Consider the following 12,398-nt stretch of genomic DNA (forward strand, 5'->3'; position numbering starts at 1 on the left):
TACCATGTAGCCAACCATTTTAACCAGCCATCCTCTCCTCCAATAGCTGGCATTTACCAGGTGGAGAACCTTAAAGATGCCATGCTCTGAAAGGTAGGATTGGGTAGTCTTTGTACCTTGATCTTTCATTTTAAAATATCTTGAGTTATCTTTTTAGATTTTCAGTCAATGGCTTTGCATGGTGAAGAAACCATTTTTGTGCTTCAACATATCATTCAGGACTTAAACATATTGCCACAAATAACCTTGGTGTGATCCATTAAAAAAGAAGAAGAAGAAAAAGGGAAAGAGCAAGCGGGACGAAGGCAGCAGGATATCTGGATGCCAGATGGCATCAGCTTAGCGATGGGGTTGATTCAATAGGAAGCAAAGGGAAATTCCTGTCATGCATCTGTGTGAACCAAACCCACAAGGCATCAGATACGTAACGAAAAGCCAGTAAGAGTAGCCATGGTGATCCGGTAGTCATTAAATGCCTTGTTTACCTTGTTGAAAATAGTATTTAAATACATAATATTTAAGCATATGTTTACATGAGTCCATATTTATACCTAGTAAGTAGTCTGAGAATGTGGATGGCTTAACTCAGTGGTTAAGAATGTGGATTCATATATTTTTTAAAAAGTGGCTAGAAATGTTAATTGTGCAATGTGTTTTTAAATTTCCCCCAAAAGACTATGTGGTGAATCAACCATCAGTAATGAATCCAGATAGTGTTGCTGTTTATAATCTCATTATGGAGTACCTGAATTACATTCTCTTCATGAATCTCAGGCCACAGAAAAACAACAAGGAATATCTGGTGTATGTATAGAAACAGATAGATGCCTTAAGAATCAAGAGTCATCTCACCTAACATCAAGAAATTTAAACACGATTTGCTGATCCTTAAGTCAACAAAAAAGATGTTCAAGCAGCACAAGAAGTTGAGTATTAGAATTATAGGATGCAAAAGCACAAAAGCATTTAATTTGGAGAACTGGTAAATGGCAGAGCTAACGCCTCACGCTGGCCAGACTGAATCAGCCCTTACCCGCTCCCCCCCCCCCATAGTCTTGACCTCTCTCACTTCCAGCTCCGTACTTTCTGGGCTCCTCCCCACCTACCAAAATCAGTCTCACTCTCTGTATCGTCTGCAGCAGCAAACAGAGTGCTCGATATAAATTCTCTGGCTAATTATATATTTTAGATGACCTCGGAGAGTCACTGGACCTGCTAATTGTTCACACTGCCTAATGACAGATGCTAAATTCACCCATAAATCACCTGCTCTATGCCATGCTTTGTACCAGGTGCAGGTATTGCAAAAATAACCCAATAGTCCTTGCCCTCAAGAATGCTTTAATGCATTCTTGTCACAGGAACAATAGGATTGGGATCCAAGTATTGAATATTGGCCATCTATTCATGGATTGAACAAATGAGCTAGTTGTTTTTAAGAAATGCCATTTGATGTTTGGGTATGCACAGAATGAGAGTGTTGATTTTGAAAGGAATATAAAGGACTTATTTATTGAATTCTTCAATTCTCTACTACCAGATGTTAGAATTGCGTCTACCTCTGAGCTAAAATATCACTTAGTTAAGATAGCACATGATAATGCAGAAATATAAGAAATAAACGAGAGAAGAATGTAATGTATACACTGAAAGGATTTGAGGGGGATGTTGATGTGAACTGATGTTTGGCAGATTATGATAAAACTGATTTGAAATCTGGCTTTGATTCCAAAACTAGTACTTGGGGAAAGACGTTGGATCTTTTTACATAGAAAATGGTCAGATATTTTCTATCAGTATTTGTACCTCTGTTATTCCTACCTCTATGTTGATAACAGGCTACAGAAACCACAGATAATTTCCTAAAATTGAATTTTTTTTACAGATACATCAAGCTTCCAACTATATGAGTTGGTGAGGGTTCAGTATCTACATTTCTGTGCCCCAACAAGGATACAGCCCTGCTAGGATCAACATAAAAAGTGATTTAATTACTGATCATACCTCCATGCAGAGCAGCTGTGGGCACAGTGGCTGAGTGTGTGAATCTTGGACCCTTAGTAGCAACAGGGAACCCTGGACAAGTCACTGAACCCTATATGCCCCAGTTTCTTCAGTTGAGAAATGGGGATGATAATAGCTTCTAAATCATAGAGTTGCTGTTAGGATTAAATTAATATATGTAAAGCACCTGGTATGCAGGAAGTGCTACATATATATTAACTATTATGATTAGGCCTTTTCTAGCATCATTAATCTTCCTAGAGAATCTTTAAGGGAGCTCAAAGGTATAATAACAACTCATTATAAATGGAGGAATTGAGGCAGATGTATCTGCCTCTATATCTTATATCTAATGGCGTTTGAGCAAGAACCACAAGATTCAAAACTCAGCTAGAGGTTCCCAGCTCACACCACTTCACTGCCTCTCCCCTGCTGAGGCTCTCTGAAGACTCACCTGCAAGCATTATACTTTTAATTTAGCTCAGAGTTTATTCTAAGGGACAAAGGCTAGTTATCTTTAGTTGAATAAAAAGAGATTTATGGAGAAATGCAAAAATGAGTAAGGAAAGTTCAGAAACTGCTTGGGTGAAAAAGCAACGTCTTTCAACTTTGAGTTAAATATACTTGATTCCCATGCACAGAGACAGCAAAATCCATAATAAACTCAAGAGAGCAGACAGAGCCATTTTTATGTAGTCATTAGGAAAGCCATGATTGCAAATCAAGAAGTTCTAAATTTGTCAGCCCCTCCCACCATCACCACTGTTACTCATTCTGTAGCTACTTTCAGAAAGCTAAATCTGAACTGTTGCTCAGCTGAGCCCTAGAGAGTGACAAAGACAAATTAATGGGATCTTTGTGTGCCAAAATAAAGTATAGACCCTGTCACCACCAATATATGTTAAGTCCATTAAGGTCATTTTTAATGAACTGAACTTTTCATTGGAAAGCTTTGCCAAACTTGTTGAATTAAGAGAAAGAAACCTTTACAAAATTGCAAGATAAACTAATTTCACTCCATGTAAAGAAGAAATGGTACGTGAAAAGCACTCTGAGTTTATAATATTTTAAATCTTTATCAAAGTCAGGGAAAATAACATACATTAAAAATGACGTTCTGGTATTAAGCTGAGAACTACAAAATGCACTGATAGCATTGTACACTCTAACAGAGTATCTAGTCCCTGGGACGTAGCTTTCTAAATAGTCATACTATCCTCAAGGAAAGGCAAGTTTTCATGTAAGTCAGAAAAGCAAAGGGAAAGAAAGATGATCTGAAACAAGTGTCATATCCTCATTTTTCATTTGTGAAGAGAGTAATTTGGCTCCATTTGTATTTGCTACATGCAGTTAGTAGTCTGTCTTCCCTTTTTCCCAAAACTTTGTGTATGTTGAGTTTTAAAGAGTGGATAAAAAAAAATAAGAGTTCTCCACGGATTTCTCTACCTTAGGAACAATTCCAAAATGGTCCAGAGCCTTCACTGTTGGGGAGCTGGTGGTATGATAAGCCAGTGTTTGACCAGAGCCATGTAAAAATTATTGAAGTCAGCCTTTGTCTCAAAAATCCTTTTCTTCTATAAAATAGCATTTTATTGATATTTAATTGAAGTGTGGTAGATACAGAATTTCAACTTCCCTCAAGCTACATGATTATTTAACAAGCATTAACATGAAATGAGACCAGCACATACTGCCTAAGTACAGCTATAAGAAATATAAATGAATAAGCCAACTACCACTACTAAATTTGGGGACAGTAACTTTAAAAGGCCATGAGAAACTCTTACAATGGGAAAGGGTTTGTGTTTCCTCATGCCAATGCCTAGAACATAAAAGTATAATTTAATTTCCTAGAGTTTTTTAGGCTGTTGCTTCTTTATCTAGCTTGGTTTCAGTTTTGGGTCCGAGAACAAGTCCAATACCCAGTTACTCAAAACATCAGCTCTGACCTTCCTGTTTATTGATTCATTAATTCATCTGAAGAAATATTTATTGAGCTCCTATTCTGTGACGTTTTACCTTCATTGAGATTTGGTCTAGTGAGGGGGACGGTTATTACATAAAGATTGACATTGTGATTATGAAAGACAGAAACCGCTCAAAGAAAATGAAAAGGTTCCCTATGAGAGTCTAACAGGGAACCCAGTAGGTCTAGGGGTCAGGGAAGTCCTCTTTGAGAACGGACATAAAAAGACCTGAAGGATGAGTGCTGAGAAGAGGGAAGAGGGTCGTTCAGGGAGCAACCCACAAATGCCAAAATCTTGAGTTAATAAAGCACTTACACACATTGAAGCCAGTGAAAGAAGACTAGTGTGGCCAGAGAGGGTAGTGACTATGGGGAGAACAGTGGGAGATGAAGCTGGAGAATGGCACAATGTGGCCTTGGGAGGGGATTCGTCTTTTTCTGTGGTCACAGTGGGGAACAATTAAACGCTTTACATTTTAAGGTCCCCTGGATACCCCAGGAAGAATGGATTTGTAAGACAGAGGAAGAAGGCAACCAAGGGCTGTTGGGGTAGTCAGCAGAGAGAGGGTGTTCACTTCAATGATCATAGTGCACATGGCAGCCCAAGTGGCCGGGCAGTGAGGTGGTCAAGAGCACTGATCGTGGAGCCAGCCGGTGAGGCTGGTGTGTGCACAGAAACAGATAGATTGAATTGAATCCTGACTCTGCCATTTACTTGGCAGTGCTGCCTTGATAATCTCTGTGTCTCACTCTTATCATCTAGAAATTGGGATGAAAATAGTACTGTTAAAATACAATGTTTTAAAAGGTTCAATCATGACTCTCATGCAAATATGATCACCTGGAAAATTTTATTTAATTCATGAATTATTGAAGAAACCAGTAAGATGTTAAAACTAGTTCACATGAAAATCGAATTTGGAAAAGTCTATATTTACTACCAAACAAAATCATTTGTATTGATATGAACAGAAAAAGTTTCGTCATTATTGCCAGCCTCCACAAGGAAACTTCTGTCTCTATGGAGTTGCAAAACAGACCAGCCAGAGATAATCAAAGGCTCACACTTCCATAGAATTAGAACACCTCTGGAAATCTGCTACACAATGCCAGCATTTCCTTGAAAAGACAACCAGTAATCTCTTCTGCCCATTTCACAGTGTTTCTAACAGTCCCCATCTCCCAACAATGTCATAATGAGTTACAGATGTAAAATGCACAAAGCATAGAAGTGTAAATGTTAGTTGTTATCATTGCTATATCAAGGTGGTGGTAGTGGAGACGGAAAGAAGTAAATGAGTTTAAGATACAGTTTTAAGGAAGAATTTATAGAATCTGGCAATCCCTCGGAATTGAAGAGTGTGGGAAATTGAGGGGTTAAGAATACCTCCTGACTTTTTACTTGAGCAATTGGGTGGCCACTGAATCATTTGCTGTGATGGAGAAGATTGAAAGAGGAATAGGTTGCTGAGGAGGCAAATCAGGAGTTCCATTTGTACATTTTAAGTTGGAGATGCCTGTCAAACATAAAAGTAAAAATAGCAAGAAGAAAGGATAGCAATATGTAGGAGGTAAGAGCATGAAACCTGACTAGCTGTGGACTCGTGCCTCAGTTTCCTCATCTGTGTATTAAACAGGGATAATAATAGTTCCTATCTCATTGGATTCTTGTTCAGATTTAACAACTTTTATTTATAAAGCACTTAGTGCCTGGCACATAAGCAGCACTATATACATTTTTGATAAATAAATTAATTAAATTAATGTTTACTCTTTTCAAAGAAAAAAGTTCTAGACTAGAGACTAAATACTTAGAAGTTAGCCATACATTGTTAATATTTGAAACTAAGAATCATTGACGAGCATATTGGAAGACAGCACAAAGCTGAGCCCTGAGGCATTGCAATGTTAGAGTTTGAGAACAAGAGAAGGACCCAGAATAAGAGACTGAGTAGGAATTGGCCAGAGAAGAAAATCAAGAGAGTTTGGTGTCATGTAATTCAAGAGAAGAGAGTCCTAGAAGATGAATGCAATGGTCAACTGTGTAGAATGCCATGGTCGAATGTGTAGGATCGGATTTGTCAGAAATAGCAAAAGATATGAGGCCGATATTCTTAGAAACTGATAACTGTCTTCCTCCTGCCTTTTCTCTTACTGTTAAAGAAGAGTAGCCTCTGAATGGTCAACAGAGTCCCTCTTTTAACAAGACTCCTTCTAATATCTTGTCTGGCACCATATCAAAGAAAGGCTAGGGCAGAAATGTGAGATGGCTTTAACAAAGTCCTCAAACATGTGAGACCCCAGGCTTTGAAAGAGCCCAGTAGTCTCTGGATGAATTGGTACTTTCAGGGTACACATCCTCTGCAACATTTCCTTCTAGAATAAAGTCTCTTTGAAAAGAAAATGTGCTCTTTAATGCAGTCAGGTTTTCCCCCTACTTCTAGCACTGAGCATTTTCTGTAAGAAAGCCATTGAGGCATTCTTGCAGAGATGCCAGCTGTCTCTCAAAGAATGCAAAACGGCATCATTATCATGAGAAAATGAAATGTGCTACTTGGAAAATACTTCTAACTATAGCCCTTCCAGTACTGCCTTGGTATGTTTTGGTATTAAGTCCTTTCCCCAGATTATTACTGGTTAGCATCATTAGATAAGAGTAGTCATTAAATGTTTTCTTTTCAAATACTGTAGTTGTATTGGTGGCTGCATCAAAACTCATTGGTTTTGTCATTTTAATTTCCAGGATCATTCTGTTCTTGGTTATACTAGTGGGGTACCTTATTGTGCTGAAGACCCTTCATAACCTGGGCATGACACTTAAGGATTTGAGGAACCTATGAAAAGAAGTGGTACTGTCAGCTGTTTTGTGGAGTGATGTCCCAGACACCTTTGAAAATTTTTGCTTGGAGACCTCAATATAAGTTGTATAACGAGCATGAATTATTTGCAGCTCCATAACGTTGTAAAATAACAACAGCAGTTGAGAAATATTTTCAAAATTCCACATTCAGATCAAGTATCTTTGAGTAAAGATCTTTCATAATAGGTTAGATTCTCATTTATTTGGAATGATTTAGGTGTGGCTCTAAGTTAATGTAGAGGGATATTTTGGATAAGTATTGTCCCAAGACTTTAATGTTCCAGTTATACTTTTAAATAATCATCTTAAGGTTGCCCTAGTATTGTAGATTTTATAAGTAATTCTAAAATTCCTAAAGTGATTCAATTGAAGAGTTGCCCTCCCTTTTTAACATTCCAAAGAATTTTTGTTTACTTATTTTAGAGAGTGTTTAAAAATCCTCCCTTCCAATTTCATTGAGAGACATCAAATAACTAAAGGGTTTTTTACATGAGATCTTTTGGTCTCATGTAAAAGTGGGAAGTAGATGAAAGTAGAAGTAAAAAGGTGTTTCCCTTTCCCTTTTCCAAGTTTCTTTCTCACCCAACCTCAATTTTTTTCCCATATATCCAAATGCCTCTTCAGATGCCAAAATGCCCAGCTTAGGTTTAGGCATGTGCACCTTTTCCTAAATATTTTACTACATTAATGTCTCAAGGATTGCCCAGAATCAGGGGAAGAACCAACTTTTCAAATTTAAAGAAAAAGAATAAAGAGAAAGATTAGGTTAAAAAAAAGATGAGGCAATATGGAATAACATATTTTTACCAACAAAGTATGTGATTATTTTGCCCCCACATGACATATTTACATAAAATAATTTTTAGTTAATTCAGAAAAGAATTACTTAAGCAACATTTTATTTTTTCAATATACTATTTTCCAGATTCCCTCTGTGGTCACTAGTTAATGATAAAATTTTCAAAAGGGAAAATCCATGATTCTAATGCAAGTGTAAAATAAACATCTGTCAAAGATTTTATTTACATCATTAATTAATGAGGGAACCAGTAAGATGTTACAACCAATTCAAAGGAAATTTAAAAGAATGATACATATTTAGGCAAATAATAATGCTGAAATGAATTTACAAATAGATGCAAAATGGGTCTATCCACAGAGCAACAATCATTTGCATTCCACTAGACACAATCTGCATTTCTATGGGCAAGAATCATATAGAATGGTAAAACAGCTCAACATCAATGAAAGGTGGACGTAACCAGAAAATATGCGCTTAAAAGGATACCCAGTAATCTATTTGGTTCACGTCAAAGTCTTTCATAATTTTTCCCTACACTATTCAGTTTATTCCCTTCTCTTTCTTCACCCTACTATCATGCTACCACTTTCATACACAAACATACATCAAATGAAAAAGATAAAAAGAAATCCACAACCCCTGTAGTAATCATAGCTCAGAATGTAATAAGACTGAAAACTGTACAAAACTGAGTATTTAATGTGACTTTGTGCACATTTCAGTTTTCATTTTGAAACTAGATCCTGAGACTAGTAACAGCATCAAAATAACATACTTATAAAGCTATTCTTATTTTGATGATCCCAAAACATATATGTGAAAAAGGAAAAGAGAGGAAAGTAATGGGGGGAGAAAAAGGAAAAGTTAAATGAGTTACTTACAGACTGCGTGTACATACAACTTGAGCCTAACTCTGGCTAATATCTGTGGTGATATGAGACTAATTAACCAGCAGTAAATTGCTTCTGTTTAGCATTGTATTAATAAAGTGAGTGTTTTTATTATTTCAGGGCATGCTTCTGACTCCATAATAGTCACTAATAAACTAAACCACTTAGGGATTTTAGAAGTGAATTTTATTGTCACTGTTTTCTACTTCATAAAAGAGACTATGGTAATTAGTCTAATTAAAGTCTAAATTTTTTTTTAATGTAAAGAACAAGTAAGCTTGTAAATAGGAGACCATGCAAAATCATAAATCATTCATTTGCCAGGTGTGTGGGGTTTTGCAACTTCCTGGAGATGGAAAGACTAAATGTAGAAATCATACCAGTCACTTCTGAAGTTTACACCCATCTTTTAAAGCAGCAGTCCCCAACCTTTTTGGCACCAGGGACCATTTTCATGGAAGACAATTTTTCCATGGACCAGGGAGGTGGGGGATAGTTTCAGGATGATTCAAGCACATTACATTTATTGTGTACTTTATTTTATTATTACCAAAAGAATCTTTAAATTACTCAAATTAAACTTCAATAAGAACCTTTTCATTGTCCATTTGCACATCAAAATTATTAACATACTTTTAAAAAAATTGTACTCCATTTTAAAGGTCCGACTGTAAAAGTTCTGACTTAGCAAGTGGTATTCAAGATGAGACTTCGAAACATTAAAATTAAACCTTCTAACTCACTGGCCTGCCCTCTTGCTGACCTTGCTTCCTCCCACTTGTGGTCAGAAAACTCAAGACAGTAAATACAGAGTTAGGAGATCTAGGGACTTGGGGAAAAGCTTCATAGGAAAAACAGTTATTATTCATTTGGCCATTTGCACTATCAGATATTTTTCTTTTGAAACATAATCTCCTGCCTTCAACAAGAGAGAATATATTATACCATACACTGTATGCACTAGAGAAATTAAGGTGACTGCCAAAGGACAGCACCACTTAAAAACCAAATTGTTTTTAATTGGTGTGAACTTGATGAAGACCTAAGGATAGTGGATTGGGAGATAAGCCAGGAAGGCTGTTTTATATTTGATAAAACTCTCATTTGGGAGACAGAAAGCAGATGTTTATTGTTTTTGCTATTAACTCTAAATGTCTAGATAGTAAAAAAAAAAAAATACACACATGTGCATGCATACATCTATGTGCTCACATAATTATTTTATATATATATTTTTTTTCACTTAAACCTGCTGCCTTAAAATACAGAAGTTTCAACTATTGCAACAAGTTCGTGGGGCTTCAGTAGCATGCCCTTTCTATTTTGTGTGTTTTTGGTGTATCTTCCTGATTCTGGAAAGAGATCAAATGCAAAGTCATTCACGTTATAGGCAAGGAGAGCTGAAGGTCCGGTCTGTGCATCATTTATATTCTAGATTTCATCTGGGACTCACTTTGAAAACATAAATCAAGTTGGCTACTTGTCATTCTATAAGCTTATATATGTGGAAAAGGATGGAAACTAAGACCTAAAATAAGTTTGGGGATTATGTAAGAATCTCAGTGTGTTTGGCATCTCTTCCAAATGTTCTATTCTATACTAGGGGTTGGAGAAATACAGGCCACAGGCCAAATCCAGACCCTTCCATAACCACGCCATCCCCACCCCCTTTTTACAACTAAGGCTTTTTTTGGAGCACAGCCACACTTCTTTATTTACATATTTCACACCAGAGTGGCACAGTTGAGTAGCTGCAACAGAGACCACATGGCCTGAAAAGTCTAAAAAATATATTCTCTCTGGCCCTTTACAGAAAAAGCTTGCTGACCCTCGTTCTGTCGTAATAGTCACTGAAGAGGACTATTACAGGTGACAGAACCATAATCCTTCCTGCATAGGAAAATCTAATAGGGTGCAGTTCTTTTTGAGATATTACTATCTTATTGATTTGAAAACAAAATTTGGCACCTTGTTATTAAAGCATTGTTTGTCACACTGTTGTCAAAGTTGGCAGGCTAATCACTTGCTTTCACATCTTTCTAATGTACAAAATAGTTTAATGCACGTTTTCCTTGATGTCTACACCTGTGTTGTAAAATGCAGTGCTTGTGTATTTGTCATGATTCTTGTTCCAAGAGCCAGGCAGGTGTACGTGAATGTGTAATACAAGGTTTAAAGTGATTTTGATTGCAGGTTTTAGTTTTATATTTCTAAAAAAAAAAAAAATCTCCTGCAGGTGGCATTATTTAAAGAGAGAAGACTTTTTCATCGTTTAGGATACTATTTTTTCCCAAGTTCTCTAGGAGCAGAAGATGGAAGCAAAGAAGTCAAAAACAGGAGAGGAAGGTGACATTGTGATGAGGGTATCTTGGGAATAATTCAGGGTGGCCACTCCACCCTCGTCCACCTTCCTGACAGGGTTGTATGGTGACCTTTCTTCTCTCCTAGTGGATGGCTCTTCAAAGGTAGCCGGGGTCAGGCCTTTCTCAAAGGGTCTCTTGCCACGCCTCAGAGCACTGTGTGCTGCTTTGGGGGGAGTCTCGTCTTCCGACCAGCCCGCTTCTGCCCCACACAAGACTCAAGCTCAGGCCCCAGAAACAGCTTTGTTGTGGTCCTTCAAGTTTGAAAACTTGGATTGGTTTACTGTTAGAATTTCAATTTCCCTGAACTAGATATGAACCATTTGCACTTGCTAGGATTTAATGCTATAACCTTCTTATCAGTTCTTTCATTTGCTGCCAAAGTCAAGGTTAGGGAGCCAGGTTTGCATGCCTCCTCAGCACGACTCCCTGTGAGAGAGCAATAGGATCCTGGAAAAATTTTTAAAAATGTATCCCTAAGTTCTTTCTCCAACTTATTATACTGACTTTTTAGAAATGTTAGTGGTTCCCTCTGGGCTTTTTTTCCTAGGCTCCTCTCAAGGTCACTGCAGTTAATGGCCATGGTTGATTAACGGGGGGGAGAGGGGGAGGGGAGAGGCTGGAGGGACATTTTTTGGAATTTGGATATTTTCCTACATGCTAGAGAAACTCAGAGAAAACCCAAATTCTCATTCAGAGAATGGGGTGTGGAGGATGTTGAACAAACGTGTATGAATGCAGAACCTCTCGTTCGCTGTGACATGCCTGTGGATTTAAATTTGTAGCGTGGCTTTTCTCTATGATATAAAAAGAATTGGAGTTCAGACTAATTCAAAGAATGTGTGAGGAACAGGACTTTGTGCCATTCTTGGAAACTTACAAAACAACCCACCTCTTTATACATATAAATAAATCTTGGGAAGCACATTAAGCAGAAAAGCAAAGAAAGTTACTGAGATCCAGACCCCCCCAAAAAAATGCTTCTTTAAATATCTCCAAGGGCTTATTTTATTATAGTTTTTAGTATCAGTATTAGTCTGCTATAAGAATAGCCAGCATCTTGCACGAGGCACAAATGCTGGGATTTAGAGCGAGGAGAAGAGACCACCAGTTCTGTGCTCTGAAGAGCCACCGCTGTGGGTGCAAGGCAGGGCGGAAGCGGGTGGTCTCTGGCTGGAATGTCTTACAGCTGGGAGTTCGTGTGACGTTCAGGAAGCAAGCAACCCAAAAACAGTGGCAGATGAGCTCATGAGCTAAACTGAAGCGCCATCCCAGAACAGGTCGGAGGAACCCTGAGCACAGCCGGGCCAGCTCTGGGCAGCGGAGGCAGGCGGCATGCAGCCCCTCACAACCGCCACGGCCTCCTGCCTGGGGCTTCTCACCCTGTCCTCTTGTTTGCTTGCCGACTGCAGGTTCATCCCAGAGGCCTGGTCGGCCTGCACGGCTACCTGTGGTGTGGGCACCCAGGTGCGAGTAGTCAGGTGCCAGGTGCTCCTGTCTTTCTCTCAGTCCGTGG

Source organism: Eulemur rufifrons, chromosome 7 (assembly GCF_041146395.1).
Source record: "Eulemur rufifrons isolate Redbay chromosome 7, OSU_ERuf_1, whole genome shotgun sequence".
NCBI classification, from domain to species: domain Eukaryota; kingdom Metazoa; phylum Chordata; class Mammalia; order Primates; family Lemuridae; genus Eulemur; species Eulemur rufifrons.